This window comes from Hemiscyllium ocellatum, chromosome 19 (assembly GCF_020745735.1).
Source record: "Hemiscyllium ocellatum isolate sHemOce1 chromosome 19, sHemOce1.pat.X.cur, whole genome shotgun sequence".
NCBI classification, from domain to species: domain Eukaryota; kingdom Metazoa; phylum Chordata; class Chondrichthyes; order Orectolobiformes; family Hemiscylliidae; genus Hemiscyllium; species Hemiscyllium ocellatum.
This window is the reverse complement of record NC_083419.1, coordinates 10,153,709-10,180,271: the sequence shown is the minus strand read 5'-3', so window position 1 is coordinate 10,180,271 and position 26,563 is coordinate 10,153,709.

The window sequence follows — 26,563 nt, the reverse complement described above, 5'->3', positions numbered from 1 at the left end:
CCTGAGACAGATATGTTCACCAGGAGCACTGCAGCGTGTCAGTGACAGAGATGTTCATCTGCAGCACTGCAGCGTTTCTGAGACAGAGAAGCTCACCTGGAGCACTGGAGCGTGTCTGAGACAGAGATGTTCACCTGGAGCACTGCAGTGTGCCTGAGACAGAGATGTTCACCAGGAGCACTGCAGCGTGTCTGAGACAGCGATGTTCTCCTGAAGCACTGCAGTGTGCCTGAGACAGATATGTTCACCAGGAGCACTGCAGCGTGTCTGTGACAGAGATGTTCATCTGCAGCACTGCAGCGTTTCTGAGACAGAGAAGCTCACCTGGAGCACTGGAGCGTGTCTGAGACAGAGATGTTCACCTGGAGCAGTGCAGTGTGCCTGAGACAGAGATGTTCACCAGGAGCACTGCAGCGTGTCTGAGACAGCGATGTTCTCCTGGAGCACTGCAGTGTGCCTGAGACAGAGATGTTCACCAGGAGCACTGCAGCGTGTCTGAGACAGCGATGTTCTCCTGGAGCAATGCAGCGTGTCTGAGACAGAGATGTTCACCTGGAGCACTGCAGTGTGCCAGAGGCAGAGATGTTCACCTGAAGCACTGCAGCGTGTGTGAGACAGAGATGTTCACCTGGAGCACTGCAGCGTGCCTGAGACAGCGATGTTCAACTGGAGCACTGCAGAGTGTTTGAGACAGCGATGTTCACCTGAAGCACTGCAGCATGTCTGAGATAGAGATGTTCACCTGAAGCACTGCAGCGTGTCTGAAATAGAGATGTTCACCTTGAGCACTGCAGCTTGTCTGAGACAGAGATGTTCACCTGGAGCACTGCAGCGTGCCTGAGACAGAGATGTTCACTAGGAGCACTGCAGCATATCAGAGACAGAGATGTTCACCTGAAGCACTGCAGCGTGCCTGAGACAGAGATGTTCACCTGGAGCACTGCAGTGTGTCTGAGGCAGAGATGATCACCTGGAGCACTGCAGCGTGCCTGAGACAGAGATGTTCACCTGGAGCACTGCAGTGTGCCTGAGACAGAGATGTTTAACTGTAGAATTGCAGTGTATCTGAGACAGAGATGTTCACCTGGAGCACTGCAGCGTGTCAGAGACAGAGATGTTCACCTGAAGCACTGCAGCGTGCCTGAGACAGAGATGTTCACCTGGAGCACTGCAGCGTGTCTGAGACAGCGATGTTCTCCTGAAGCACTGCAGCGTGCCTGAGAAAGAGATGCTTACCTGGAGCACTGCAGCGTGTCTGAGGCAGAGATGTTCACCTAAAGCACTGCAGCGTGCCTGAGAAAGAGATGTTCACCTGGAGCATTGCAGCGTGTCTGAGACAGCGATGTTCACCTGAAGAACTGCAGCGTGTCTGAGATGGAAATGTTCACCTGCAGCATTCACACTGGCCTGAGGCAGAGATGTTCACCTGAAGCACTGCAGCGTGCCTGAGATAGAGATGTTCACCTGGAGCACTGCAGCGTGCCTGAGAAAGAGATGTTCACCTGGTGCACTGCAGCGTGCCTGAGACAGAGATGTTCACCTGGAGCACTGCAGCGTGTCTGAGATAGAGTTGTTCACCTTGACTACTGCAGCGTGCCTGAGACAGCGATGTTCACCTGGAGCACTACAGCGTGTCTGAGACAGCGATGTTCTCCTGGAGCACTGCAGCGTGCCTGAGAGAGAGATGTTCACCTGGAGCACTACAGCGTGTCTGAGACAGCGATGTTCTCCTGGAGCACTGCAGCGTGCCTGAGAGAGAGATGTTCACCTGGAGCACTGCAGCATGCCTGAGGCAGAGATGTTCACCTGAAGCACTGCAGCATGTCTGAGATAGAGATGTTCACCTGGAGCACTGCAGTGTGCCTCAGGCAGAGATGTTCACCTGAAGCACTGCAGTGTGCCTGAGACAGATATGTTCACCAGGAGCACTGCAGCATGTCTGTGACAGAGATGTTCATCTGCAGCACTGCAGCGTTTCTGAGACAGAGAAGCTCACCTGGAGCACTGGAGCGTGTCTGAGACAGAGATGTTCACCTGGAGCACTGCAGTGTGCCTTGAACAGTGATTTTCCAATGAAACACTGCAGCATGTCTCAGGTCGAGATGTTCACCTAGAGCATTGCAGCATGTCTGAGACAGAGATGTTCACCTGAAGCTCTGCAGCGTGCCTGAGACAGAGATGTTCACCAGGAGCACTGCAGCGTGTCTGAGACAGAGATGTTCACCTGGAGCACAGCAGCGTGTCTGAGACAGAGATGTTCACCTGAAGCACTGAAGCGTGCCTGAGACAGAGATGTTCACCTGGAGCACTGCAGCGTGCCTGAGACAGAGATGTTCACCAGGAGCACTGCAGCGTGCCTGAGACATAAATGTTCACCTGGAGCACTGCAGCATACCTGAGACAGAAATGTTTACCTGGAGAATTGCTGCGTACCTGAGACAGAGATGCTCACCTGGAGCACTGCAGCGTGTCTGAGACAGAGATGTTCACCTGGAGCACTGCAGTGTGTCTGTGACAGAGATGTTCACCTGGAGCACTGCAGAATTCCTGAGACAGAGATGTTCACACAGAGCACTGCAGCGTGTCTGAGACAGAGATGTTCACCTGGAGCACTGCAGCGTGCCTGAGACAGAGATGTTCACCAGGAGTACTCCAGCGTGTCTGAGACAGAGATGTTCTCCTGAAGCACTGCAGCGTGCCTGAGATAGAGATGTTCACCAGGAGTACTGCAGCGTGCCTGAGATAGAGATGTTCACCAGGAGTACTGCAGCGTGTCTGAGAAAGAGATGTTCACCTGGAGCACTGCAGCGTGCCTGAGACAGAGATGTTCACCTGGAGCACTGCTGCGTGACTGAGAAAGAGATGTTCACCTGAAGCACTGCAGCGTGCCTGAGACAGAGATGTTCACCTGGAGCACTGCTGCGTGACTGAGAAAGAGATGTTCACCTGAAGCACTGCAGCGTGTCTGAGAAAGAGATGTTCACCTGAAGCACTGCAGTGTGTCTGAGACAGAGATGCTCACCTGGAGCACTGCAGCATTTCTGAGGCAGAGATGTTCACCTAAAGCACTGCAGCGTGCCTGAGAAAGAGATGTTCACCTGGAGCACTGCAGCGTGTCTGAGACAGCGATGTTCACCTGAAGTACTGCAGCGTGTCTGAGATGGAAATGTTCACCTGCAGCATTCCCACTGGCCTGAGACAGAGATGTTCACCTGAAGCACTGCAGCGTGCCTGAGACAGAGATGTTCACCTGGAGCACTGCAGCGTGCCTGAGAAAGAGATGTTCACCTTGAGTACTGCAGCGTGTCTGAGACAGCGATGTTCACCTGGAGCACTGCAGCGTGCCTGAGACAGAGATGTTCACCAGGAGCACTGCAGCGTGCCTGAGACAGAGATGTTCACCTGGAGCACTGCAGCGTGCCTGAGGCAGAGATGTTCACCTGGAGTACTGCAGCGTGCCTGAGAAAGAGATGTTCACCTGGAGCACTGCAGCGTGCCTGAGACAGAGATGTTCACCTGGAGCACTGCAGCGTGTCTGAGATAGAGATGTTCACCTTGACTACTGCAGCGTGACTGAGACAGCGATGTTCACCTGGAGCACTACAGCGTGTCTGAGACAGCGATGTTCTCCTGGAGCACTGCAGCGTGCCTGAGAGAGAGATGTTCACCTGGAGCACTGCAGCGTGTCTGTGACAGAGATGTTCATCTGCAGCACTGCAGCGTTTCTGAGACAGAGAAGCTCACCTGGAGCACTGGAGCGTGTCTGAGACAGAGATGTTCACCTGGAGCACTGCAGTGTGCCTTGAACAGTGATTTTCCAATGAAGCACTGCAGCATGTCTCAGGTAGAGATGTTCACCTGGAGCATTGCAGCGTGTCTGAGAAAGAGATGTTCACCTGAAGCACTGCAGCGTGCCTGAGACAGAGATGTTCACCAGGAGCACTGCAGCGTGTCTGAGACAGAGATGTTCACCTGGAGCATTGCAGCGTGTCTGAGAAAGAGATGTTCACCTGAAGCACTGCAGCGTGCCTGAGACAGAGATGTTCACCAGGAGCACTGCAGCGTGTCTGAGACAGAGATGTTCACCTGAAGCACTGCAGCGTGCCTGAGACAGAGATGTTCACCTGGAGCACTGCAGTGTGCCTGAGGCAGAGATGTTCACCTGGAGCACTGCAGCGTGCCTGAGACAGAGATGTTCACCAGGAGCACTGCAGCGTGCCTGAGACATAAATGTTCACCTGGAGCACTGCAGCATACCTGAGACAGAAATGTTTACCCGGAGAATTGCTGCGTACCTGAGACAGAGATGCTCACCTGGAGCACTGCAGTGTGCCTGAGAAAGAGATGTTCACCCTTAGCACGGCAGTGTGCCTGATGCAGAGATGTTCACCTGAAGCACGGCAGCGCCTGAGATAGAGATGTTCACCTGGAGCACTGCAGCGTGCCTGTGAAAGAGATGTTCACCTGGAGCACTGCAGCGTGTCTGAGACAGAGATGTTCACCTGGAGCACTGCAGCGTGTCTGTGACAGAGATGTTCACCTGGAGCACTGCAGAGTTCCTGAGACAGAGATGTTCACACAGAGCACTGCAGCGTGTCTGAGACAGAGATGTTCACCTGGAGCACTGCAGCGTGCCTGAGATAGAGATGTTCACCAGGAGTACTGCAGCGTGCCTGAGATAGAGATGTTCACCAGTAGTACTGCAGCGTGTCTGAGAAAGAGATGTTCACCTGGAGCACTGCAGCGTGCCTGAGACAGAGATGTTCACCTGGAGCACTGCTGCGTGACTGAGAAAGAGATGTTCACCTGAAGCACTGCAGCGTGTCTGAGACAGAGATGTTCACCTGAAGCACTGCAGCGTGTCTGAGAAAGAGATGTTCACCTGAAGCACTGCAGCGTGTCTGAGACAGAGATGCTCACCTGGAGCACTGCAGCATTTCTGAGGCAGAGATGTTCACCTAAAGCACTGCAGCGTGCCTGAGAAAGAGATGTTCACCTGGAGCACTGCAGCGTGTCTGAGACAGCGATGTTCACCTGAAGAACTGCAGCGTGTCTGAGATGGAAATGTTCACCTGCAGCATTCCCACAGGCCTGAGACAGAGATGTTCACCTGAAGCACTGCAGCGTGCCTGAGACAGAGATGTTCACCTGGAGCACTGCAGCGTGCCTGAGATAGAGATGTTCACCTTGACTACTGCAGCGTGTCTGAGACAGCGATGTTCACCTGGAGCACAACAGCGTGTCTGAGACAGCGATGTTCACCTGGAGCACTGCAGTGTGCCTCAGGCAGAGATGTTCACCTGAAGCACTGCAGTGTGCCTGAGACAGATATGTTCACCAGGAGCACTGCAGCGTGTCTGTGACAGAGATGTTCATCTGCAGCACTGCAGCGTTTCTGAGACAGAGAAGCTCACCTGGAGCACTGGAGCGTGTCTGAGACAGAGATGTTCACCTGGAGCACTGCAGCGTGTCTGAGACAGCAATGTTCTCCTGGAGCACTGCAGCGTGTCAGAGACAGAGATGTTCACCTGAAGCACTGCAGCGTGCCTGAGGCAGAGATGTTCACCTGGAGCACTGCAGCGTGCCTGAGGCAGAGATGTTCACCTGGAGCACAACAGCGTGCCTGAGACAGATATGTTCACCTGGAGCACTGCAGCGTGCCTGAGACAGCGATGTTCAACTGGAGCACTGCAGAGTGTTTGAGACAGCGATGTTCACCTGAAGCACTGCAGCATGTCTGAGATAGAGATGTTCACCTGAAGCACTGCAGCGTGTCTGAAATAGAGATGTTCACCTTGAGCACTGCAGCTTGTCTGAGACAGAGATGTTCACCTGGAGCACTGCAGCGTGCCTGAGACAGAGATGTTCACTAGGAGCACTGCAGCGTGTCAGAGTCAGAGATGTTCACCTGAAGCACTGCAGCGTGCCTGAGACAGAGATGTTCACCTGGAGCACTGCAGTGTGCCTGAGGCAGAGATGTTCACCTGGAGCACTGCAGCGTGCCTGAGACAGAGATGTTCACCTGGAGCACTGCAGTGTGCCTGAGACAGAGATGTTTAACTGTAGAATTGCAGTGTATCTGAGACAGAGATGTTCACCTGGAGCACTGCAGCGTGTCAGAGACAGAGATGTTCACCTGAAGCACTGCAGCGTGCCTGAGACAGAGATGTTCACCTGGAGCACTGCAGCGTGTCTGAGACAGCGATGTTCTCCTGAAGCACTGCAGCGTGCCTGAGAAAGAGATGCTCACCTGGAGCACTGCAGCGTGTCTGAGGCAGAGATGTTCACCTAAAGCACTGCAGCGTGCCTGAGAAAGAGATGTTCACCTGGAGCACTGCAGCGTGTCTGAGACAGCGATGTTCACCTGAAGAACTGCAGCGTGTCTGAGATGGAAATGTTCACCTGCAGCATTCCCACTGGCCTGAGGCAGAGATGTTCACCTGAAGCACTGCAGCGTGCCTGAGACAGAGATGTTCACCTGGAGCACTGCAGCGTGCCTGAGAAAGAGATGTTCACCTGGTGCACTGCAGCGTGCCTGAGACAGAGATGTTCACCTGGAGCACTGCAGCGTGTCTGAGATAGAGTTGTTCACCTTGACTACTGCAGCGTGCCTGAGACAGCGATGTTCACCTGGAGCACTACAGCGTGTCTGAGACAGCGATGTTCTCCTGGAGCACTGCAGCGTGCCTGAGAGAGAGATGTTCACCTGGAGCACTACAGCGTGCCTGAGGCAGAGATGTTCACCTGAAGCACTGCAGCGTGTCTGAGATAGAGATGTTCACCTGGAGCACTGCAGTGTGCCTCAGGCAGAGATGTTCACCTGAAGCACTGCAGTGTGCCTGAGACAGAGATGTTCACCAGGAGCACTGCAGCGTGTCTGTGACAGAGATGTTCATCTGCAGCACTGCAGCGTTTCTGAGACAGAGAAGCTCACCTGGAGCAGTGGAGCGTGCCTGAGACAGAGATGTTCACCTGGAGCACTGCAGTGTGCCTTGAACAGTGATTTTCCAATGAAGCACTGCAGCATGTCTCAGGTAGAGATGTTCACCTGGAGCACTGCAGCGTGTCTGAGACAGAGATGTTCACCTGAAGCACTGCAGCGTGCCTGAGACAGAGATGTTCACCAGGAGCACTGCAGCGTGTCTGAGACAGAGATGTTCACCTGGAGCACAGCAGCGTGTCTGAGACAGAGATGTTCACCTGAAGCACTGAAGCGTGCCTGAGACAGAGATGTTCACCTGAAGCACTGAAGCGTGCCTGAGACAGAGATGTTCACCTGGAGCACTGCAGCGTGTCTGTGACAGAGATGTTCACCTGGAGCACTGCAGAGTTCCTGAGACAGAGATGTTCACACAGAGCACTGCAGCGTGTCTGAGACAGAGATGTTCACCTGGAGCACTGCAGCGTGCCTGAGACAGAGATGTTCACCAGGAGTACTCCAGCGTGTCTGAGACAGAGATGTTCTCCTGAAGCACTGCAGCGTGCCTGAGATAGAGATGTTCACCAGGAGAACTGCAGCGTGCCTGAGATAGAGATGTTCACCAGGAGTACTGCAGCGTGACTGAGAAAGAGATGTTCACCTGAAGCACTGCAGCGTGTCTGAGAAAGAGATGTTCACCTGAAGCACTGCAGCGTGTCTGAGACAGAGATGCTCACCTGGAGCACTGCAGCATTTCTGAGGCAGAGATGTTCACCTAAAGCACTGCAGCGTGCCTGAGAAAGAGATGTTCACCTGGAGCACTGCAGCGTGTCTGAGACAGCGATGTTCACCTGAAGAACTGCAGCGTGTCTGAGATGGAAATGATCACCTGCAGCATTCCCACTGGCCTGAGACAGAGATGTTCACCTGAAGCACTGCAGCGTGCCTGAGACAGAGATGTTCACCTGGAGCACTGCAGCGTGCCTGAGAAAGAGATGTTCACCTTGAGTACTGCAGCGTGACTGAGAAAGAGATGTTCACCTGGAGCACTGCAGCGTGTCAGAGACAGAGATGTTCACCAGTAGCACTGGAGCGTGTCTGAGACAGAGATGTTCACCTGGAGCACTGCAGTGTGCCTGAGACAGAGATGTTCACCTGGAGCACTGCAGCGTGTCAGAGACTGAGATGTTCACCTGGAGCACTGCAGTGTGCCAGAGGCAGAGATGTTCACCTGAAGCACTGCAGCGTGTCTGAGACAGCGATGTTCTCCTGGAGGACTGCAGCGTGCCTGAGAGAGAGATGTTCACCTGGAGCACTGCAGCGTGCCTGAGACAGGGATGTTCACCTGGAGCACTGCAGTGTGCCTGAGGCAGAGATGTTCACCTGGAGCACTGCAGCGTGTCAGAGACAGAGATGTTCACCTGAAGCACTGCAGCGTGCCTGAGACAGAGATGTTCACCTGGAGCCCTGCAGCGTGTCTGAGACAGCGATGTTCTCCTGAAGCACTGCAGCTTGCCTGAGAAAGAGATGCTCACCTGGAGCACTGCAGTGTGTCTGAGGCAGAGATGTTCACCTAAAGCACTGCAGCGTGTCTGAGGCCGAGATGTTCACCTGAAGAACTGCAGCGTGTCTGAGATGGAAATGTTCACATGCAGCATTCCCACTGGCCTGAGGCAGAGATGTTCACCTGAAGCACTGCAGCGTGCCTGAGACAGAGATGTTCACCTGGAGCACTGCAGCGTGCCTGAGAAAGAGATGTTCACCTGGTGCACTGCAGCGTGCCTGAGACAGAGATGTTCACCTGGAGCACTGCAGCGTGCCTGAGATAGAGATGTTCACCTTGACTACTGCAGCGTGTCTGAGACAGCGATGTTCACCTGGAGCACAACAGCGTGTCTGAGACAGCGATGTTCTCCTGGAGCACTGCAGCGTGCCTGAGAGAGAGATGTTCACCTGGAGCACTGCAGTGTGCCTCAGGCAGAGATGTTCACCTGAAGCACTGCAGTGTGCCTGAGACAGATATGTTCACCAGGAGCACTGCAGCGTGTCTGAGATAGAGATGTTCACCTGAAGCACTGCAGCGTGTCTGAGATAGAGATGTTCACCTTGAGCACTGCAGCTTGTCTGAGACAGAGATGTTCACCAGGAGTACTGCAGCGTGTCTGAGACAGAGATGTTCACCTGCAGCACTGCAGCTTGTCTGTGACAGAGATGTTAATCTGCAGCACTGCAGCGTGCCTGAGACAGAGATGTTCACCTGGAGCACTGCAGCGTGCCTGAGACAGAGATGTTCACCTGGAGCACTGCAGCGTGTCAGAGACAGAGATGTTCACCTGAAGCACTGCAGCGTGCCTGAGACAGAGATGTTTACCTGGAGCACTGCAGTGTGCCTGCGACAGAAATGTTTAACTGTAGAATTGCAGTGTATCTGAGACAGAGATGTTCACCTGGAGCACTGCAGCGTGTCTGAGACAGAGAAGTTCACCTGGAGCACTGCAGTGTGCCTGAGACAGAGATGTCACCTGGAGCACTGCAGCGTGTCAGAGACAGAGATGTTCTATCTAGACCAAGGAACGAGGACATGCCACAACCAAAAGGACTAGCCACTCTACCATACGTCAGGAGCGTCTCAGAACTGACAGCCAGACTCCTGCGACCCTTAGGACTCATAACAGCACACAAGCCAACATCCACGCTCAGACAACAACTCACTAGAACAAAGGACCCAATACCCAGCATGAGCCAAACTAACCTAGTTTACAAAATACCATGCAAGGACTGCACAAAACACTATATAGGACAAACAGGAAGACAGCTAACAATCCGCATCCATGAACATCAGCTAGCCACAAAACGACACGACCAGCTATCTCTAGTAGCCATACACTCAGACAACCAGCAACATGAATTTGACTGGGAAAACACCACTATCATAGGACAAGCCAGACAGAGAACAGCCAGAGAATTCCTAGAAGCATGGCATTCATCCACAAACTGCATTAACAGACACATTGACCTGGACACCATATACAAACCACTACAGCTGAAACTGACACCCGGAAACGGCAAGAACGTCCATCAACAGACACATCGACCTGGACCCCACATACAAATCACTGCAGCTGAAACTGACACCCGGAAGCGGCAAGAACAAACCAATATAAATACCGGAAGAAACATCAAAGCAGGGCTTCACACGAGGCTCCAACAGCACTGATGATGTTCCCTAGCCAGGGAACGAAACGTTTGCAGCAAAAACTTCCAGCTCGGCGAACAGAACCACAACAACGGATACCCGAGCTACAAATCTTCAATCAGATTTTAGATTGATATGTTTGGCATGGACAGATTTGGAATGTATGAGGCGTTTTCCCACTGTGGAACAGTCAATTATCAGGGAACACAGTTTCAAGTTCCAACGGGTGTAGATTTAAAAGAGATGCTGGAAGCAAGTCTTTCCTGCATCAGGTGGTGAGTGTTTGGAATGCCTTGCCCCAGGAGGCGGTGGAATCAGAGACAATAGCAGCTTTTGAGAATCGCCTCCATGAATACGAAGGTAATATAGGGATACGGAACCTGTTAGTGATGGCACTTTCAGTATGGACGGGCAAAGTTTGTCAGCGAGGCTGCTGGGGGGCCTGTTTCTGTGCTGTATTGTTCTTTGTTCTTTGTTGTAACTCACTTGATCACCTGATAGTTGGAAGGTGTGTCAGATGCAATGGATACTGAGGAGGCAGGAGGTAAACAGGCAGGGGTTACACATTCTGCAATTGCAGGGGACGGTGCCGTGGTGCTGTTGGAGGGGTATTTGGTATTGATAGTGAGGAGGATTGGAAAGATGTGTCCTGGAGGGAATGATCCCTGTGGAATAATGACGAGGAATTGGATTGGGATATCCATCTGATGGTGGCATTCTGTTGGAAATGACGGATATCACAGCTTGCATTCCTTCAGATATGGAGGCTGGATACCACACCCTGACACGATTTGTCTTGAATGCTTCATAACTGAGCTCAGGAATAGTGAGGGTGTCCATTTCCAAGTATTACTGGCATTTTACCTCTTTAGGAACTTGAGACTGAGGCAGTGGCCAGCCAGGATCGAACTGAGTGACAGAACAGCATAAAGGGGCTGAACTGCCTCCTCTTGTTCCTAAGTTCCTATCACTATCAGCAGTAGTGACAGCTTTATAAACAGCTCATGAAAAGTGATGTTGCTGCTAGATGGAGATTGCCTTCTCCGTTAGAGCAATACACTGTTGCATTATTTTCATCCTACTGCTTGCAAATTATTGGTCTGTGTATGATCTGATTGCTGCTCTGGGATTTAATGGAATTGGTGTTTAAAAGGCCCAGTAACAATCCATAAAAATCTGGATTCCTGCTACTTAACACAAATCATTGAAAAGGGTCAGGGCCACTATCTGCAAGCTAGATTTATTCAATCATTTCTGAAGAAAAAGTTCCAATAGATTGTGTGGAGATAGTTACCGTAATTGAGGATTTCAAATGTATCAATGAGCATTGTTTCTTCATCCTCTCCCCAGGAGAAGGGGTAAAGAGTGTTACATTGAAATAAGCTCATGCCAAGTCATGGGTAGACAAGGACCAATGCATCTCGGAGATACTTTCCAGAGATCTAAACTTATTAGATTACTTACAGTGTGGAAACAGGCTCTTCGGCCCAACAAGTCCACACTGACCCGCCGAAGCGCAACCCACCCATACCCCTCCATTTACCCCTTACCTAACACTACGGGCAATTTAGCATGGCCAATTTACCTGACCTGCACATCTTTGGACTGTGGGAGGAAACCGGAGCACCCGGAGGAAACCCACGCAGACACGGGGAGAACGTGCAAACTCCACACAGTCTGTCGCCTGAGTAGGGAATTGAACCCAGGTCTCAGGCGCTGTGAGGCAGCAGTGCTAACCACTGTGCCACCGTGCCACCCACCTTCCTATGGGCCAGGTGTGACTCCAACCAGTGGAAGGAAACCAGAGCACCAGGAGGGAACCCACACAGACACGGGGAGAATGTGCAAACTCCACACAGAGTTCTAACTCATGTTAGAATTGATCATGGATCCCTGGTGCTGTGAGGCAGCAGTGCTAATCACTGAGCTACCCTGCTGCTGAGTTGCTCAATTGCTGAGATTAAAAATGGACAATGCATTTCTATGGTGTGGCTGGTACACAGAAAACAGGACAAGTTCAACCCAAACAATTATCACCCTGTCAGTCTATTCTCAATCATCAGTAAAGCGATGGAAGGTGTTGTTGACAGCGTTACCAAGCAACATTCACTCAGCAATAGCCTGCTCAGTGATGCCCTGTTGGTTCCAGCAGGGCTCAGTCAGCTCCTCACCTCATTACAGTCTTAGTTCAAATAGGGATAAAAATGCTTCTGATATTAAGGCTGCATTTGCCCATGTGTAGGCATCAAGGAGCCCTAGCAAAACCAGAGTCAATGGGTAGCAGAAGGAAAGCCTTCCACTGGTTGGAGTCACACCTGGCCCATAGGAAGGTGGTTGTGGTTGTTGGAGGCTAGTCAGTTCAGCTCCATACTACAGAAAGAGGCTATTTGCCCATCAATCCACGTCAACTCTTGGATGAGCATCCCAGCCAGTTCCAACTCCCTACACTATCTCCATAACCCCATATTTAGCATAGCCAATTCCCCTAAACTACACATCTTTGGATTGTGGGAAGAAACCAGAGTACCTGGAAGAAACCCACACAGACATGGGGAGGACATGCAAACTCCACACAGCCACCCAAGGCTGGATTTGAACCCACTGCCTGGTGCTGTGAGGCAGCTTGGCTAACCATTGAGCCACTGTGCTGCTCATCTCTGCAGAAGTTCCTAAGATAGTGCCCGAGCCCCAAACATCACTGATTTGTTCGTCCAATGACCTCCTTCCACCATAAGGTCAGAAATGGGGATATTTGAGCAATGTTCATTCCCCAGATACTGAAGCAATCCTTGTCCAAATGCAGCAAGTCCTGGACCATGTTCAGGTTTGGGCTGACAAGTAGCAGCAAAATTCCCACTGCAGAAGTGCGAGGCAATGATACAATCCAACCGTTGCCCCTTGACGTTACCATCACTGCATCCCCCAACATCCTGGGAATCACCCTCAACCAGAAACTGAACTTAACAAGCCACATAAACCCAGTGCCTATACAAGTTGGTCAAAGGCTAGGAATCCTGCAGCAGCAAACCAACCCCTAAATCTCAAGTCACAAGTCAGGCGTGTGATGGGATATAGACTAGCCATTTATAAATACATGTTTGAAACAACAGGCCAGAGGTTAGGGATACTGCAACAGGTAACCCAGCACCTGACTCCCCAAAGCCTGGCCACTATTGTGAAGGCACGAGTCAGGAGGGTGATGGACTTGCCCTGGATGGATGCAGCTACATCAAAACTCAAGAAGCTTGACACCACCCAGCCCGTCTGATTTGCGCCACTTCCTCCACCAGTCGCAGCAGTGTGTGGGGTTCACAAAACTCACTGCAGGAACTCATCACGGCTCCTTCGATGGCCATCTGGAAGGACACGGGAACCAGATACATGGGAACAACACCACGGCAAGTTCCCCTCTAAACCACTCAGCATCCTGACTTGGAAATACATTGCCATTCCTTCCCTATTGCTGGGACAAAATCCTGGAATTCCCTCCCTTTGAATGAACTGCCACCAGATGGGCTACAGTTCAAGAAGCAGCTCACCATCAACTTCTCAAGAGGCAACTAAGGATGGGCAGTAAATACTGTCTCAGCTAGTGACAGCCACATCTGGTGAGTGAGTTTTAAAATTCTTTTATAGTGTCATAATATGTCCAAGCAAGGTACAACCAATTAAATTCCTATATTAGTGGGAATTCTCCTAGGTCTTTTTTACTGAAAAGCGAGGATTGCTACAATTTGGTCAGAAACGCTTATGAAACTTTGAAGGAGGAAGTTTCGAATATATTTAAGTTGCAAGTGGGTAGTTCCTTATTGGGAAAGGAAATCAAAGTTACCAGTGGGAGATGGGAATGTGGGATTCAAAACACTAGCAGATCAGCCAGGCCTTCCCTGAAGGGCAGGACAAACTCACCTGGCCAAATGGCCTCCCGCCAATTAATTGCTGGATCCATCCACTATCTACAACCCATTATGAACACATCTAGGGTTGTTTTCACCAGAGTTTAGAAAAATGAGGAGGTGGGGGGGGGAGTCTCTTAGAAACCTATTAAATGTTAATCATTAATGTACAGAGGGATATAGGCATGCATGCAGGTCCACACTTCCCTGAAAATGACAACTCAAGTGGATAACTTGGTCAAGAAGGTCTGAGGCATGCTTTCCTTCATCGGTCAGGGCCTGGAGTATGAAAATTGGCAAGTCATGCTGTAGCTGTGTAGAGATTTGCTAAGATCCTGTTTGGAATATTGCGTACAGTCCTGGCTGTCTCACTTACCGGAAGGATGTAGAGGATTCGGAGATGGTGCAAAAACAGTTTGCCAGGATGTTGCCTGGTTTGGAGGGTTTTAGTTATGAGGAGAGTCATGATTAGCAAGGTTAGATCTCATGGAATACAGGGAGAACTAGCCATTTGGATACAGAGCTGGCTCAAAGGTAGAAGACAGAGGGTGGTGGTGGAGGGTTGTTTTTCAGACTGGAGGCCTGTGACCAGTGGAGTGCCACAAGGATCGGTGCTGGGTCCTCTACTTTTTGTCATTTACATAAATGATTTGGATGCGAGCATAAGAGGTACAGTTAGTAAGTTTGCAGATGACACCAAAATTGGATGTGTAGTGGACAGCGAAGAGGGTTACCTCATATTACAACAGGATCTGGACCAGATGGGCCAATGGGCTGAGAAGTGGCAGATGGAGTTTAATTCAGATAAATACGAGGTGCTGCATTTTGGGAAAGCAAATCTTAGCAGGACTTATACACTTAATGGAGTGTTGCTGAACAAAGAGACCTTGGAGTGCAGGTTCGTAGCTCCTTGAAAGTGGAGTCGCAGGTAAATAGGATAGTGAAGAAGGCATTTGGTATGCTTTCCTTTATTGGTCAGGTTATCGAGTACAGGAGTTGGGAGGTCATGTTGCGGCTGTACAGGACATTGGTTAGGCCACTGTTGGAATATTGTGTGCAATTCTGGTCTCCTTCCTATTGGAAAGACGTTGTGAAACTTGAAAGGGTTCAGAAAAGTTTACAAGGATGTTGCCAAGGTTGGAAGTTTAGAGCTACAGGGAGAGGCTGAACAGGCTGGGGCTGTTTTCCCTGGAGTGTCGGAGGCTGAGGGGTGACCTTATGCAGGTTTACAAAATTATGAGGGGCATGGATAGGATAAATAGGCAAAGTCTTTTCCTTGGGGTCGGGGAGTCCAGAACTAGAGGGCGTAGGTTTAGGGTGGGAAGGGAAAGATATAAAAGAGATCTAAGGGGCAACTTTTTCATGCAGAGGGTGGTACGTGTATGGAATGAGTGGCCAGAGAATGTTGTGGAGGCTGGTACAATTGCAACATTTAAGGGGCATTTGGCTGGGTATATAAATAGGAAGGGTTTGGAGGGATATGGGCCAGGTGCTAGCAGGTGGGACTAGATTGGGTTGGGATAGCTGGTCGGCATGGACAGGTTGGACCAAAGGGTCTGTTTCCATGCTGTACATCTCTATGACTCTATGACTCTAGGAGAGATTGGGCAAGCTCAATTTGTTTTCATTTGAATGCCAGAGGAAGTGGGTCGACCTGATAGAAGTTTCCAAAATTATAACAGACACAGATAGAGTGGATCGTCAGAGTCTTTTACCCAGAGTAGAAATGTCAATTACTCGGGGACATAGGTTTAAGGTAAAAGGGAGTAAGCTTAATGGAGATGTGAGAGGCACGTTTTTGCACAAGGGTGGTAACTATCTGGCATGCTCTGCCAGAGGTGGTCGCAGATACATTCAAGAGACACTTTGACAGGTGAATGAATAGATAAGGAATAGAGGGATACAACTATCTAAAGGGAAAAGGTTTTAGTTTAGAAAGGAGCCAGGTGTTGGTGTAGTTGATTTTAACCTCCTGCGAATCCTCTTGCAAGGATGCCTTCCTTGAAGAAGTTCTCCTTCTCCATCTACAAGGATCTCAGCGAGTCCCTCTCTCACTGTACTCCCCAGGTACGCCTGGAGGAAGAGCGCCTCATTTTCCGCCTAGGAACCCTCCAACCACAAGGAATGAATGCAGATTTCTCCAGCTTTCGCATTTCCCCTCCCCCCCCCCCCACCTTATCTCAGTCCCAACCCCCGGATTCAGCACCACCTTCTTGACCTGCAATCTTCTTCCCGACCTCTCCACCCCCACCCCCACTCCGGCCTATCACCCTCACCTTAACCTCCTTCCACCTATCACATTCCCAACGCCCCTCCCCCAAGTCCCTCCTCCCTATCTTTTATCGTAGCCTGCTTGGCACACCCTCCTCATTCCTGAAGAAGGGCTTATGCCTGAAACGTCGATTCTCCTGCTCCTTGGATGCTGCCTGACCTGCTGCGCTTTTCCAGCAACACATTTTTCAGCTCTGACCTCCAGCATCTGCAGTCCTCACTTTCTGCTGTGGGATGTGTTGGTATAGGCCTGGTTCACCAAAGGGTCTGTTCCTGTGCTGTACTATTCTTTGATTCATGTCCTTTGTTGTAAATTCTAACAGAATGAGATAATATGAACCCAGGAAAGGTGCTCCCCATGACAGGGCAGTCCATCCACAGGGCTCAGAGTCGACCGTTCAAGACTGAGATGAAGAAAAATGTCTTCACCCAGAGCCAGTGGAATTTCGTGCCATAGTTGGTCAAGGCCAAACATTGAATGCTTTCAAGGAGGATTTAAATATAGTTCTTAGGGATAAAGGACATGGCAAAAGATTTGCAATAGGGTTGCATGGTCAGTCGTGATCATATTGAATGATGGAGCAGGCTCAAAGGGCTGAATGGTCTCCCCTTTTATTTGAATTCAGTCACAGGGCGTGGGCATCACTGGCTGGGCAAATATTCACTTCCCCAGAGGGCACTTGACAGTCCCACCACATTGCAGTCTGTCTGGAGTATAGGCCAGACCTGGTGAGGATGGCAGATTTCCTTCCCCAAAGGACATTGGTGAGCGAGGTGGGATTTTTTTCCAACAATCGACAATGGTTTCATGATAGATTCTTTTTAAAAATGAAATGCAAATACCATCATTTGCCACAGTAAAACTCAAACCCAGGATATTAGCTGAGTGTCTGGATTAATAGCCAAGCTAAATTGACACAGTATGCAAACCATCCAATCAGGGAAGGGCTTATACAGAACCTGGTTTTGGGAAATGAGCCCGGCCAGGGAGTGAAGAGAAGAATGACCATAATAATATGGGTTTTAAGATACTCATGGATGGGGGTGCAAGTGTTATAATATTCGACAGCAACTGGAGGTCTTTGATTGGAGGTGGTTGTTTGAGGATAAATCTACATCAGACATGTGGGAGCATTTCAGACAGACGTTGATGAGAGTTCAAAGTGGCATGTTCCTGTGAGAATGAAGGATAGGTATGACAAGTTACATCAACCTTGGATGGTCAGGAATGTTATATAAAAGGAGGCATACATAAGGTCTGGGAGGATGGGAACTGACGAAGCCTTTGAACTATACAAGGAATGTAGGAAAGAACTCAAACAAGGAATTGGAAGGGCGAAATGGGGTTATGAAAAGTCGATGGCAAACAGGATTATAGAGAATCCCCAGCTTTTTCCACATATAGTTTAGAATTAGATTACTCACAGTGTGGAAACAGGCCCTTTGGCCCAACAAGTCCACACCGACCTGGCGAAGCGCAACCCACCCACACCCATTCCCCTACATTAACCCCTTCAGCTAACACTATGGGCATTTTAGCATGGCCAGTTCATGTATAAAAAGCAGGAGGGTAGCCAGGGAAAGGGTTGCCCAGTCAAGGACAAAAGAGGGAATGTGCGTGTGGAACCAGAAAAGTTAGGTGAGGTCTGAAACAAGTACTCTGTGTTGGTATTCACCAAAAGAAAGAATTGCTGGAGGATGATCTCAGGGAAGGAAGTGTTGAATTTCTAAGCCAAGTTACTATTAAAAATGAAGAGGTGTTGTTTGTCTTTAAAAATATTGAGATAGACAAGTCCCTGGGTCTTGATGGGATCTATCCCAGGACCAGCCCGATACCATGTGACTTCACCTTTTGTACCAGTCTGCCATGAGGGTCCTTGTCAAAGGCTTTACTGAAGTCCATGTGGACAATATCAATTGCTTTTCCTTCATCAGTCATCCAGCAGGTTCGAGGTGCAGGGAGATTTTTAAAAGAGATGTGTGAGGCACGTTTTTCACACAAAAGGTGGTGAGTGCCTGGAACATGCTGCCAGAGGAGGTGGTGGAAGCAGACACATAGCAGCATTTACGAGGCACCTGGATGAATTCTTGAATAGGAAAAGGAAGAGAGGGATATTGCTCCTGTTAGTGAAGACAGTTTTAGTATGGAAGGGCAAAATGTGTCAGCAAAGGCTTGGAGGGCTGAAGGGCCCGTTCCTGTGCTGTATTGTTCTTTATTCTTTGATAAAACCACTAAACCATCATGTCCCCTTCACTCCAGCATCTATTTTCTATGTTTACTGAAATTTTACATTTACTTAAAGTCAGCTGTTTGAAACTGTATGAATTTGCGGTATAGAAATATATAGCATGGAATCAGACCTATCGGTCCATCTCGTCCATGCCAATCAGATATCCTAAATTAATTAGTCCCATTTGCCTGCATTTGACCCATATCTTTCTAAACCTTTCCTGCTCATATACTCATCCAGGTGCCTTTTAAATGTTGTAATTGTACCAACCTCCACCACTTCCTCTGGCAGCTCATTCTGCACACGCACCACCTTCTGCATGAAAATGATGCCCCTTAGGTCCCTTTCAAATCTTCCCACTCTCACTTTAAACCTATGCCCTCTAGTTTTGGACACCCCAACCCCAGGGAAAAGACCTTCACTATTCATCCTATCCATGCCCCTCATGATTTTATAAACCTGTATAAGGTTACCCCTCAGCCTCCGTCGCTCCAGGGAAAGTAGCCCCAGCCTCTCCCTATAGGCCAAGCCCCCCAACCCTGGCAACGTGCTTGCAAATCTATTCTGGACCCTTTTGTGTTTCCCAACATGATACAAAGCAGGTTCCAGGCAGCATTTCAAAGTAAAGCTCAGTACAAATGGGGGGGGGGAGCTTATACAATGTGTAAGCGATGTGAGAGTTGTTTGGGAAAAGTGGATTTCAACATCTGCCAAGTTGGACAGGCCCCGAGGGGCTGAATGGCCTTCTCCTGCTCTGATTTCTTACGTTCTGTTACTATTCCTGTCAAGTTGAACAAGTTCATGATGTGTCCTGTCAAGATCCTTTGACTTTCATCCCTCTTGTATTTTCGGCTCCTGTCGGTTAGCTTCACATTCTTTGAAAACAAACTCCTATCGTTTGATGGAATGCTGGTCCTCTTCCAAGCTTCTGTCAGTAAACAAAAACATGTTGGTATGGAGTACAGCAACTCTGATCCTGATCAGCGGACAGTTGAGTTTATCCCATTCAAGTTAAATTGCCCTTCACTGAAGGAAACATGTTCTCCTTGGAATGCTGCTGCTAATTTGAAAAAAGGCATCAGTCCACATGATAGAAAGTTGCACACGGTCTATCAACAGAAGACAATAAGATAATTCAATTATTTTTGTCTAAGTGAGAGTTGCGATTAGAGTGAAAGTGTCAAGGGTAAACAAGCTAGTAAGCCACATACAAACTTTCTTATATGAGCCACAATTGCTTTCTGCATTTGCGCCTTTCCAATTAACTCCCTTCCTTCAAATTCTGCTTTGGAAGCATCTAATTACCAGCTTTGGATCCAAAGGAGAGAAATATTGAAATGGTGAGCAAGAAGGTTTGAAGCTATTTCAACAACTCATTAAGCAATAGGGAACATGTGCGGAATACTATCAAAATAGTGAAAGAAAGAACTTAATCAAGGAATTGGAAGGGCTAAACGGGGTCAGGAAAAGTCGTTAGCAAACAGGACTAAGGAGAATCCCAAGGTTTTTTTTGCATATTTAAAGAGGTGAGCCAGTGAAATGGCTGGCCCACTCAAGGACAAAGGAGGAAATGTGTGCGTGGAGCCAGAAAAGTCAAGTGAGGTCTTAAATGAATACTTTGTGTTGGTATTCACCAAAGAGAAGCAATTTGTGGGGGATGACTCAGGGAAGGGAGTGTCGAATTTCTAAGCTGCCTCACAGTACCAGAGACCTGGGTTCAATTCCCACCTCGGGCAACTCTCTGTGTGGAGTTTGCACATTCTCCCCGTGACTGCGTGGGTTTCCTCTGGGTGCTCCAGTTTCCTCCCACAATTGCCCATAGTGTTAGGTGAAGGGGTAAATGTAGGGGAATGGGTCTAGGTGGGTTGCACTTTGGAGTGTTGATATGGACTTGTTGGGCTAAAGGGCCTGTTTCCACAATGTAAGTAATCTAATCTAATCCAAAAGTGTTGTCCATCTTTAAAAAGTATTAAAATAGGTAAGGATCCAGGTCCTGATGGGATCTATCCCAGAATATTGAGGAAGGCTAGAGAGCAAATTGCTGGAGCATTGACAGACATCTTTGCATCCTCTTTGGTCACAGGTGAGGTCCCAGAGGGCAGGAGAATAGCCAATGTCATCCCATTATTTAAGAAGGGTAACAGGGATAATCCTGGAAACTACAGACCTGAGAGCCTCATGTCATTGGTAGGGAAATTATTAGAAAGATTCTCAGGGACAAGATCCATATGCATTTAGAAGGAAATAGAATGATTAGTAATAAACAGCATGGTTTTGTACGGGGGCGGTTGTGTCTCAATAACTCGGTTGATGAGGTGATGAAGATGATTGATTAAGGAAAAGCAATTGATGTTGTCTACATGGACTTCAGTAAAGCCTTTGACAAGCTCCCTCATGGCAGACAGGTAGAAAGGTGATGTCACTTGGTCTCAGGGTGAGTTGGCCTGATGGATATAGAACTGACTTAGTCATAGGAGTAGGAGTGGAAGGATGCTTTTTGGAATGGAGGGCTGTGACTAGTGGTGGTGATGGGACTAGTGTTGGGATCTCTGCTGTTCATGGTCTACATAAATGATTTGAAGGAAAACATTTCTGGTCCAATTCGTAAGTTTGTGGATGATACAAAAATTGGTGGAGTTGCAGATAGTGTGGAGGATGGTCAAAAGCTACAGCAGGATATAAATCATTTGGAGGCATGGGCAGAAAAATGGCAGATGGAGTTTAATCTGGACAAATGTGAGGTGATGCATTTCAGAAGGTTAAGTACAGGTGCAAATTATACTGTGAATGACAAAACCCTTTGGTGTATTGAGAGGCAGAGGGATCTGGGTGTGCAGGTCCACAGATCACTGAATGTGGCAGTGCAGTTAGATAAGGCAGTAAAAAAGGCCTATGATATGCTTGTCTTCATCAGTTCTGGTCACCACACAACCAGAAGGATGTGGATGCTTTTCAGAGGGTACAGAAAAGGTTTACCGGGATGTTGCCTGGTATGGGGTAGTTTAGCTATGAAGGTAGGTTGGATAGACTAGGTTTGTTTTCACTGGAATGCTGGAGATTGAGTGGCGACCTGATATAAGTTTATAAGATTGTGAATGGCATGACCAAAGTGGAAAGTATGAGGCTTTTTCCCAGGGTGAAGGGGTCAGTTATTAGGGAACACAGGTTCAAGGTGTGAGGTGGGGGCGGAGTTTAAAAGAGATGTGTGAGGCAGGTTTTTCACACAAAGTGTGGTGAGAGCCTGGAACACACTCTGAGAGGAGGTGGTGGAAGCAGACACAATAGCAGCATTCAAGAAGCATCTGGACAGATACATGAATAGGAAGGGAATAGAGGGATACAGAGCCTGTAAGTGAAGACAGTTTTAGTATGGAAGGGAAGAATGTGTCAGTACATGCTTGGAGGGCCGAAGGGCCTGTTCTTGTGCTGTATTGTTCTTTGTTCTTTAATCTCTGTTCTTAAGAGCAAGGAGGTTATGATGGAGCTACATATAATGTCACTTAGGCAACAGCAAGAGTACTGTGTGCAGTTCTAATGTCTGAATGATAGGAACAATGTTTGCACACAAGAAATTGCAGAGGGGATTCCTTAGGCTGGGCTGGAGTGATTCGGTTATGAATAGAGACCAGATAATCTATGGTTGATCTCCATCAAACAGTGATCATTACAGCTAGGAGCAGGAGTCAACAATTTAGCCACTTCAGCCTGCTCCACCATTTAATACGGTCATGGAATTGTATTAAAGCCAACACATGTCTTAAAATTTCACACTTTAGAAACAGTTTCCCCGATTCGTCAATTGCATCACAGCGAAGTTGTGTTGACAAAATGCGTGTCATCGCAGCATGGACTGTAGACACACAAGAACAATTTCATAAAATTAAAGTCAGGCAGTGCAACAGCACAAGCCTGCTGTTCTCTCATTGCAAAATAGATGGGAGGAATTGAGATCTCTTTCTTCCAAGAGGCTGTGGAGTGCAGGCTAATTAGCATCATTTTCAGAATTGAGATCTGTAGGTTTTTGTTGGGTGGGGGTACCAAAGGGATTGTAAGCCTGGTTGAAGATTTGTAGCTCGGGTGTCCATTGTTGTGGTTCTGTTCGCCGAGCTGGAAGTTTTTGCTGCAAACGTTTTGTTCCCTGGCTAGGGAAAATCATCAGTGCTATTGGAGCCTCCTGTGAAGCGCTGCTTTGATGTTTCTTCCGGTATTTATAGTGGTTTGTTCTTGCCGCTTCTGGGTGTCAGTTTCAACTGTAGTAGTTTGTATGTGGGGTCCAGGTCGATGTGTCTGTTGATGGATGTTCTTGCCGTTTCCGGGTGTCAGTTTCAGCTGTAGTGGTTTGTATATGGGGTCCAGGTCTATGTGTCTGTTAATGGAGTTTGTGGATGAATGCCATGCCTCTAGGAATGCCCTGGCTGTTCTCTGTCTGGCTTGTCCTATGATGGTAGTGTTTTCCCAGTCAAATTCATGTTCCTGGTTGTCTGAGTGTATGGCTACTAGGGATAGCTGGTCATGTCGTTTTGTGGCTAGCTGATGTTCATGGATGCGGATTGTTAGCTGTCTTCCTGTTTGTCCTATATAATGTTTTGTGCAGTCCTTGTAAGAGATTGTAAGCCTAAGTTGGTGGGTAGAACTGAAGAACAGACCAGCCTGGATCAAACTGAGCCATGGAACAGTTCTCAAAGGCTGGACAGTCCACTCCTCCCCAATGCTCCGACTTCTGGAGTGATACATTTTAAATTAAGCTCCTGGTCTGTCCTGAGGATTTAGAAGTCAGCGGGCTGATGTTATAATACAGCAATTCGTCCCAGCAAATGCACTCAAATTCTGCAGAAGGAGAGGTGGAAGTTCAGGACTTGCAATTTCGTTCCATTGATTGGCGGTAGCTCTTTGGTGCTGCCTGCAGTTGTAAAGTTGACGTACAGTGAACAAAGCAAACTGTTTAAGGTTAAGTGGCAATTTATAACTGGAAAGCATACTTTTCGTTTCTCCCCTGAAGGGTCATAAGCAATACTGCTCATGTGATGGCTACTATGTCGCTATGATTAACCATTAGTCAACAACTCCATTTTCATTGTATTGTGCAACTAACAGGATAGTAGAAGGTGAATGAGAGGACCTTAGTCTTTTAGCAATTCCTATATCAACTGTCTACAGAGCAGGAAACAGCTGCTGCTTAAACACGGAGCCTGTCTAACTGTGATCTATGTATCTATAACCTCACCAGCACTGTGTTGTGTATAGCTGCACATATCTGAGGCCAAACATGCAATACAACAAGTCAGTTCGTTCACACACAAATCATTTTGGTTAGGCAACATCACGTCTGACTGTTATATCTCAAGACTGTTGGAATCACTCAGTCAGATGAATGCTTCAAGACAGGAGGTGTTCTTAAATCTACATTGCCTTCGCAAAATCATCCTCTCTTTATAATGTAACATTAGTACGATTTTAAATCCAGAATCTCCTCTTGCTGAACTGCAGGAGTTTTTGACAATAGAAACCAGTGCTGGTAAACTCAATCCATTTACGCTGGAACTTTCTGCAAGATTTTAAGCAGGAGCGATTACAAATCAGGAGCACAGCACAATATTCTCAACTCGCCCGGTGCAGCTCCAACAATGCTCACAAATCTCAATCTGATCAGGGACAAGGCAACCTGTTTGATCGACAATACTTTTAATGTTCACTTCCTCCGCCGCCGAAACAATGTCACAATAGCGTGTACTCTCGATTCGTTTCATTAGACCATAAGAAACAGGATCAGGAATAGGCCACTTGGCCCCTTGATCTGCCATTTAATAGGGTCTCTGAATGATGAATAATTGGTCTATCTCAGCCTTAAGTATACAGAAGGACTCTGCCCCCACAGCTGTCTGTGGGAAGGTGTTCCAATCACTCATAACCCTCTGAGCGAAGTAATTCCTTCTCATCTCAGTCTTAAATTGGTGCCCCTTTACTTTGAGAGTGTGCCCTGAATTCTGCCATGAGGGGGAAACACCATCTCAGCATTGACCCTGTCAAGCCCCTTGAGAATCCGATATGTTTCAATGAGGCCACCTCTCATTCTTTTAAACTCCAGTGAGTAGAATCCCAGCCTGTTTAGCCTTTGCTCATAAAACAATCCCTCCGCACCAGGGAACATTCTGAATCTTCCCGGGACTGCCTTCAATAAAACAATATCTGTCAATGCAGCAAAGCTCCTTTAGCTGCCCCTTTCCGAATCCGTGACTCTCCCCCCAGGGAGAAGTATGGGAGCTCCACTGATTCCCATCTCCTCTCCAAGACAGATACTGTCCTGATTTGGAAATATATTGTCATTCCTTCAGTGTTGCTGGGTAAAATTCCAAAGATTCCCTTGCCAATAGCAGTATGGGGTCTACCTACCCCACATAGACTGCAGCAGTTGAAGAAGATAGCTCACCACCATTTTCTTCAGGCCAATTATTGATGTGCAGCCAACACTGGTATTGCTCATATCCTGCAAAAGATTATTTTATATATAAGAAATCTTTTATCTTTTAACCTTTGTGCACAAAACAGCAAAATCCTTGATGGTGCAATTCATGGAAGAAATATTCATCAACCTTAGGGGTACTGATGCCAAATATGTCTAGTCCCTGAAATTCCCTTAGGCTTTTCTGGAGATCAGGGGCTGTGTCACAAACTGACAATGGCATGTCCCTCGGGGCACTCCCCAAGGCCATGCTCTGCAAAGCTGAGTCCTTTCCCAAATGTGCTGAACTGGTGCCACCAGGCATCATCCAGGTTGTGGTGAGAGAATGCTCACAATTGGAAAATGCTTGCCTTTTTCCAGGGAATGTGAACTGCTAATCCACCAAGGCTGCACATCCCTAGATGCCATGGGCAATTTAAGCATGGCCAGTCCACCCAACCTGTGTATCTTTGGACTGTGGGAGGAAACCACAACACCTAGAGGAAACTCACGCAGACATGAAAGAATGTGCAAACTCCACACAGTCAGTCACCCAGATCTCTAGAAAGAAAAATCATGCACAGGAGTGTGCCTTACTGGTTAGGCTAGCATTTATCCTGATGAAGGGCTTTTGCCCGATACATCGATTCTCCTGCCCCTCAGATGCTGCCTGACCTGCTGTGCTTTTCCAGCACCACACTCCCGACTCTAATCTCCAGCATCTGCAGACCTCACTTTTTCCTGCACTTATTATCCATCTCTAAATATCCAGGTAAGAGTCAACCACATTACTGTGGATCTGAATTGTGATGTAGGCCAGACTATGTACGGATGGCAGTTTCCTTCCCTAAAGGATATTAGCAAATCAGATGAAACATTTCCAAAACTGGATTCCTGGTCATCACCAGACTCTTAATTCCAGATTTTTAATTGAGTTCAAATTCGACAATCTGCTATGGTTGGCTTAAAACCCAGGTTCCCATGATTACTAGTCTAATGACAATACTAGTTTGCTATTGCTTTATTTCAGATGAGTTAAAACTTAGAGCTGTTTCTGACACTCAGGAGGAACTACAAAGTCATAGAATCCCTACACTGTCAAAGCAGGCCATTCTGCCCATCACGTCGACACCAACTCTCCAAAGAGCACCCCAACCAGACACACTCCCCTATCCCATCCCTGTAACTCTGCACTTCCCATGGCTAATCCACCAAGGCTGCACATCTCTGGATGCCATGGGCAATTTAAGCATGGCCAGTCCACCTAACCTGTGCATCTTTGGACTGTGGGTGGAAACCACAACACCTAGAGGAAATTCACACCGACACAAAAGAATGTGCAAACTCCACACAATCAGTCACCCAAGGCTGGAGTCAAACCCATGTCCCTAGCACTGTGAGGCAACAGCGCTAACCACTGAGCCACCATACAGCCCTTGTGTCCAGCAATTCACTTTGTGCTCTAACAGGGTCAGATCTACACTCTAGTAAGTGAACATTACTAAATTCAATTGGACATCAATGCACACAACACATGTGAAGTAAGAACATGTTTCGCGAATGTTATAGAACATCTTCTTCCATGTAAAAGCAAAATACTGCACATACTGG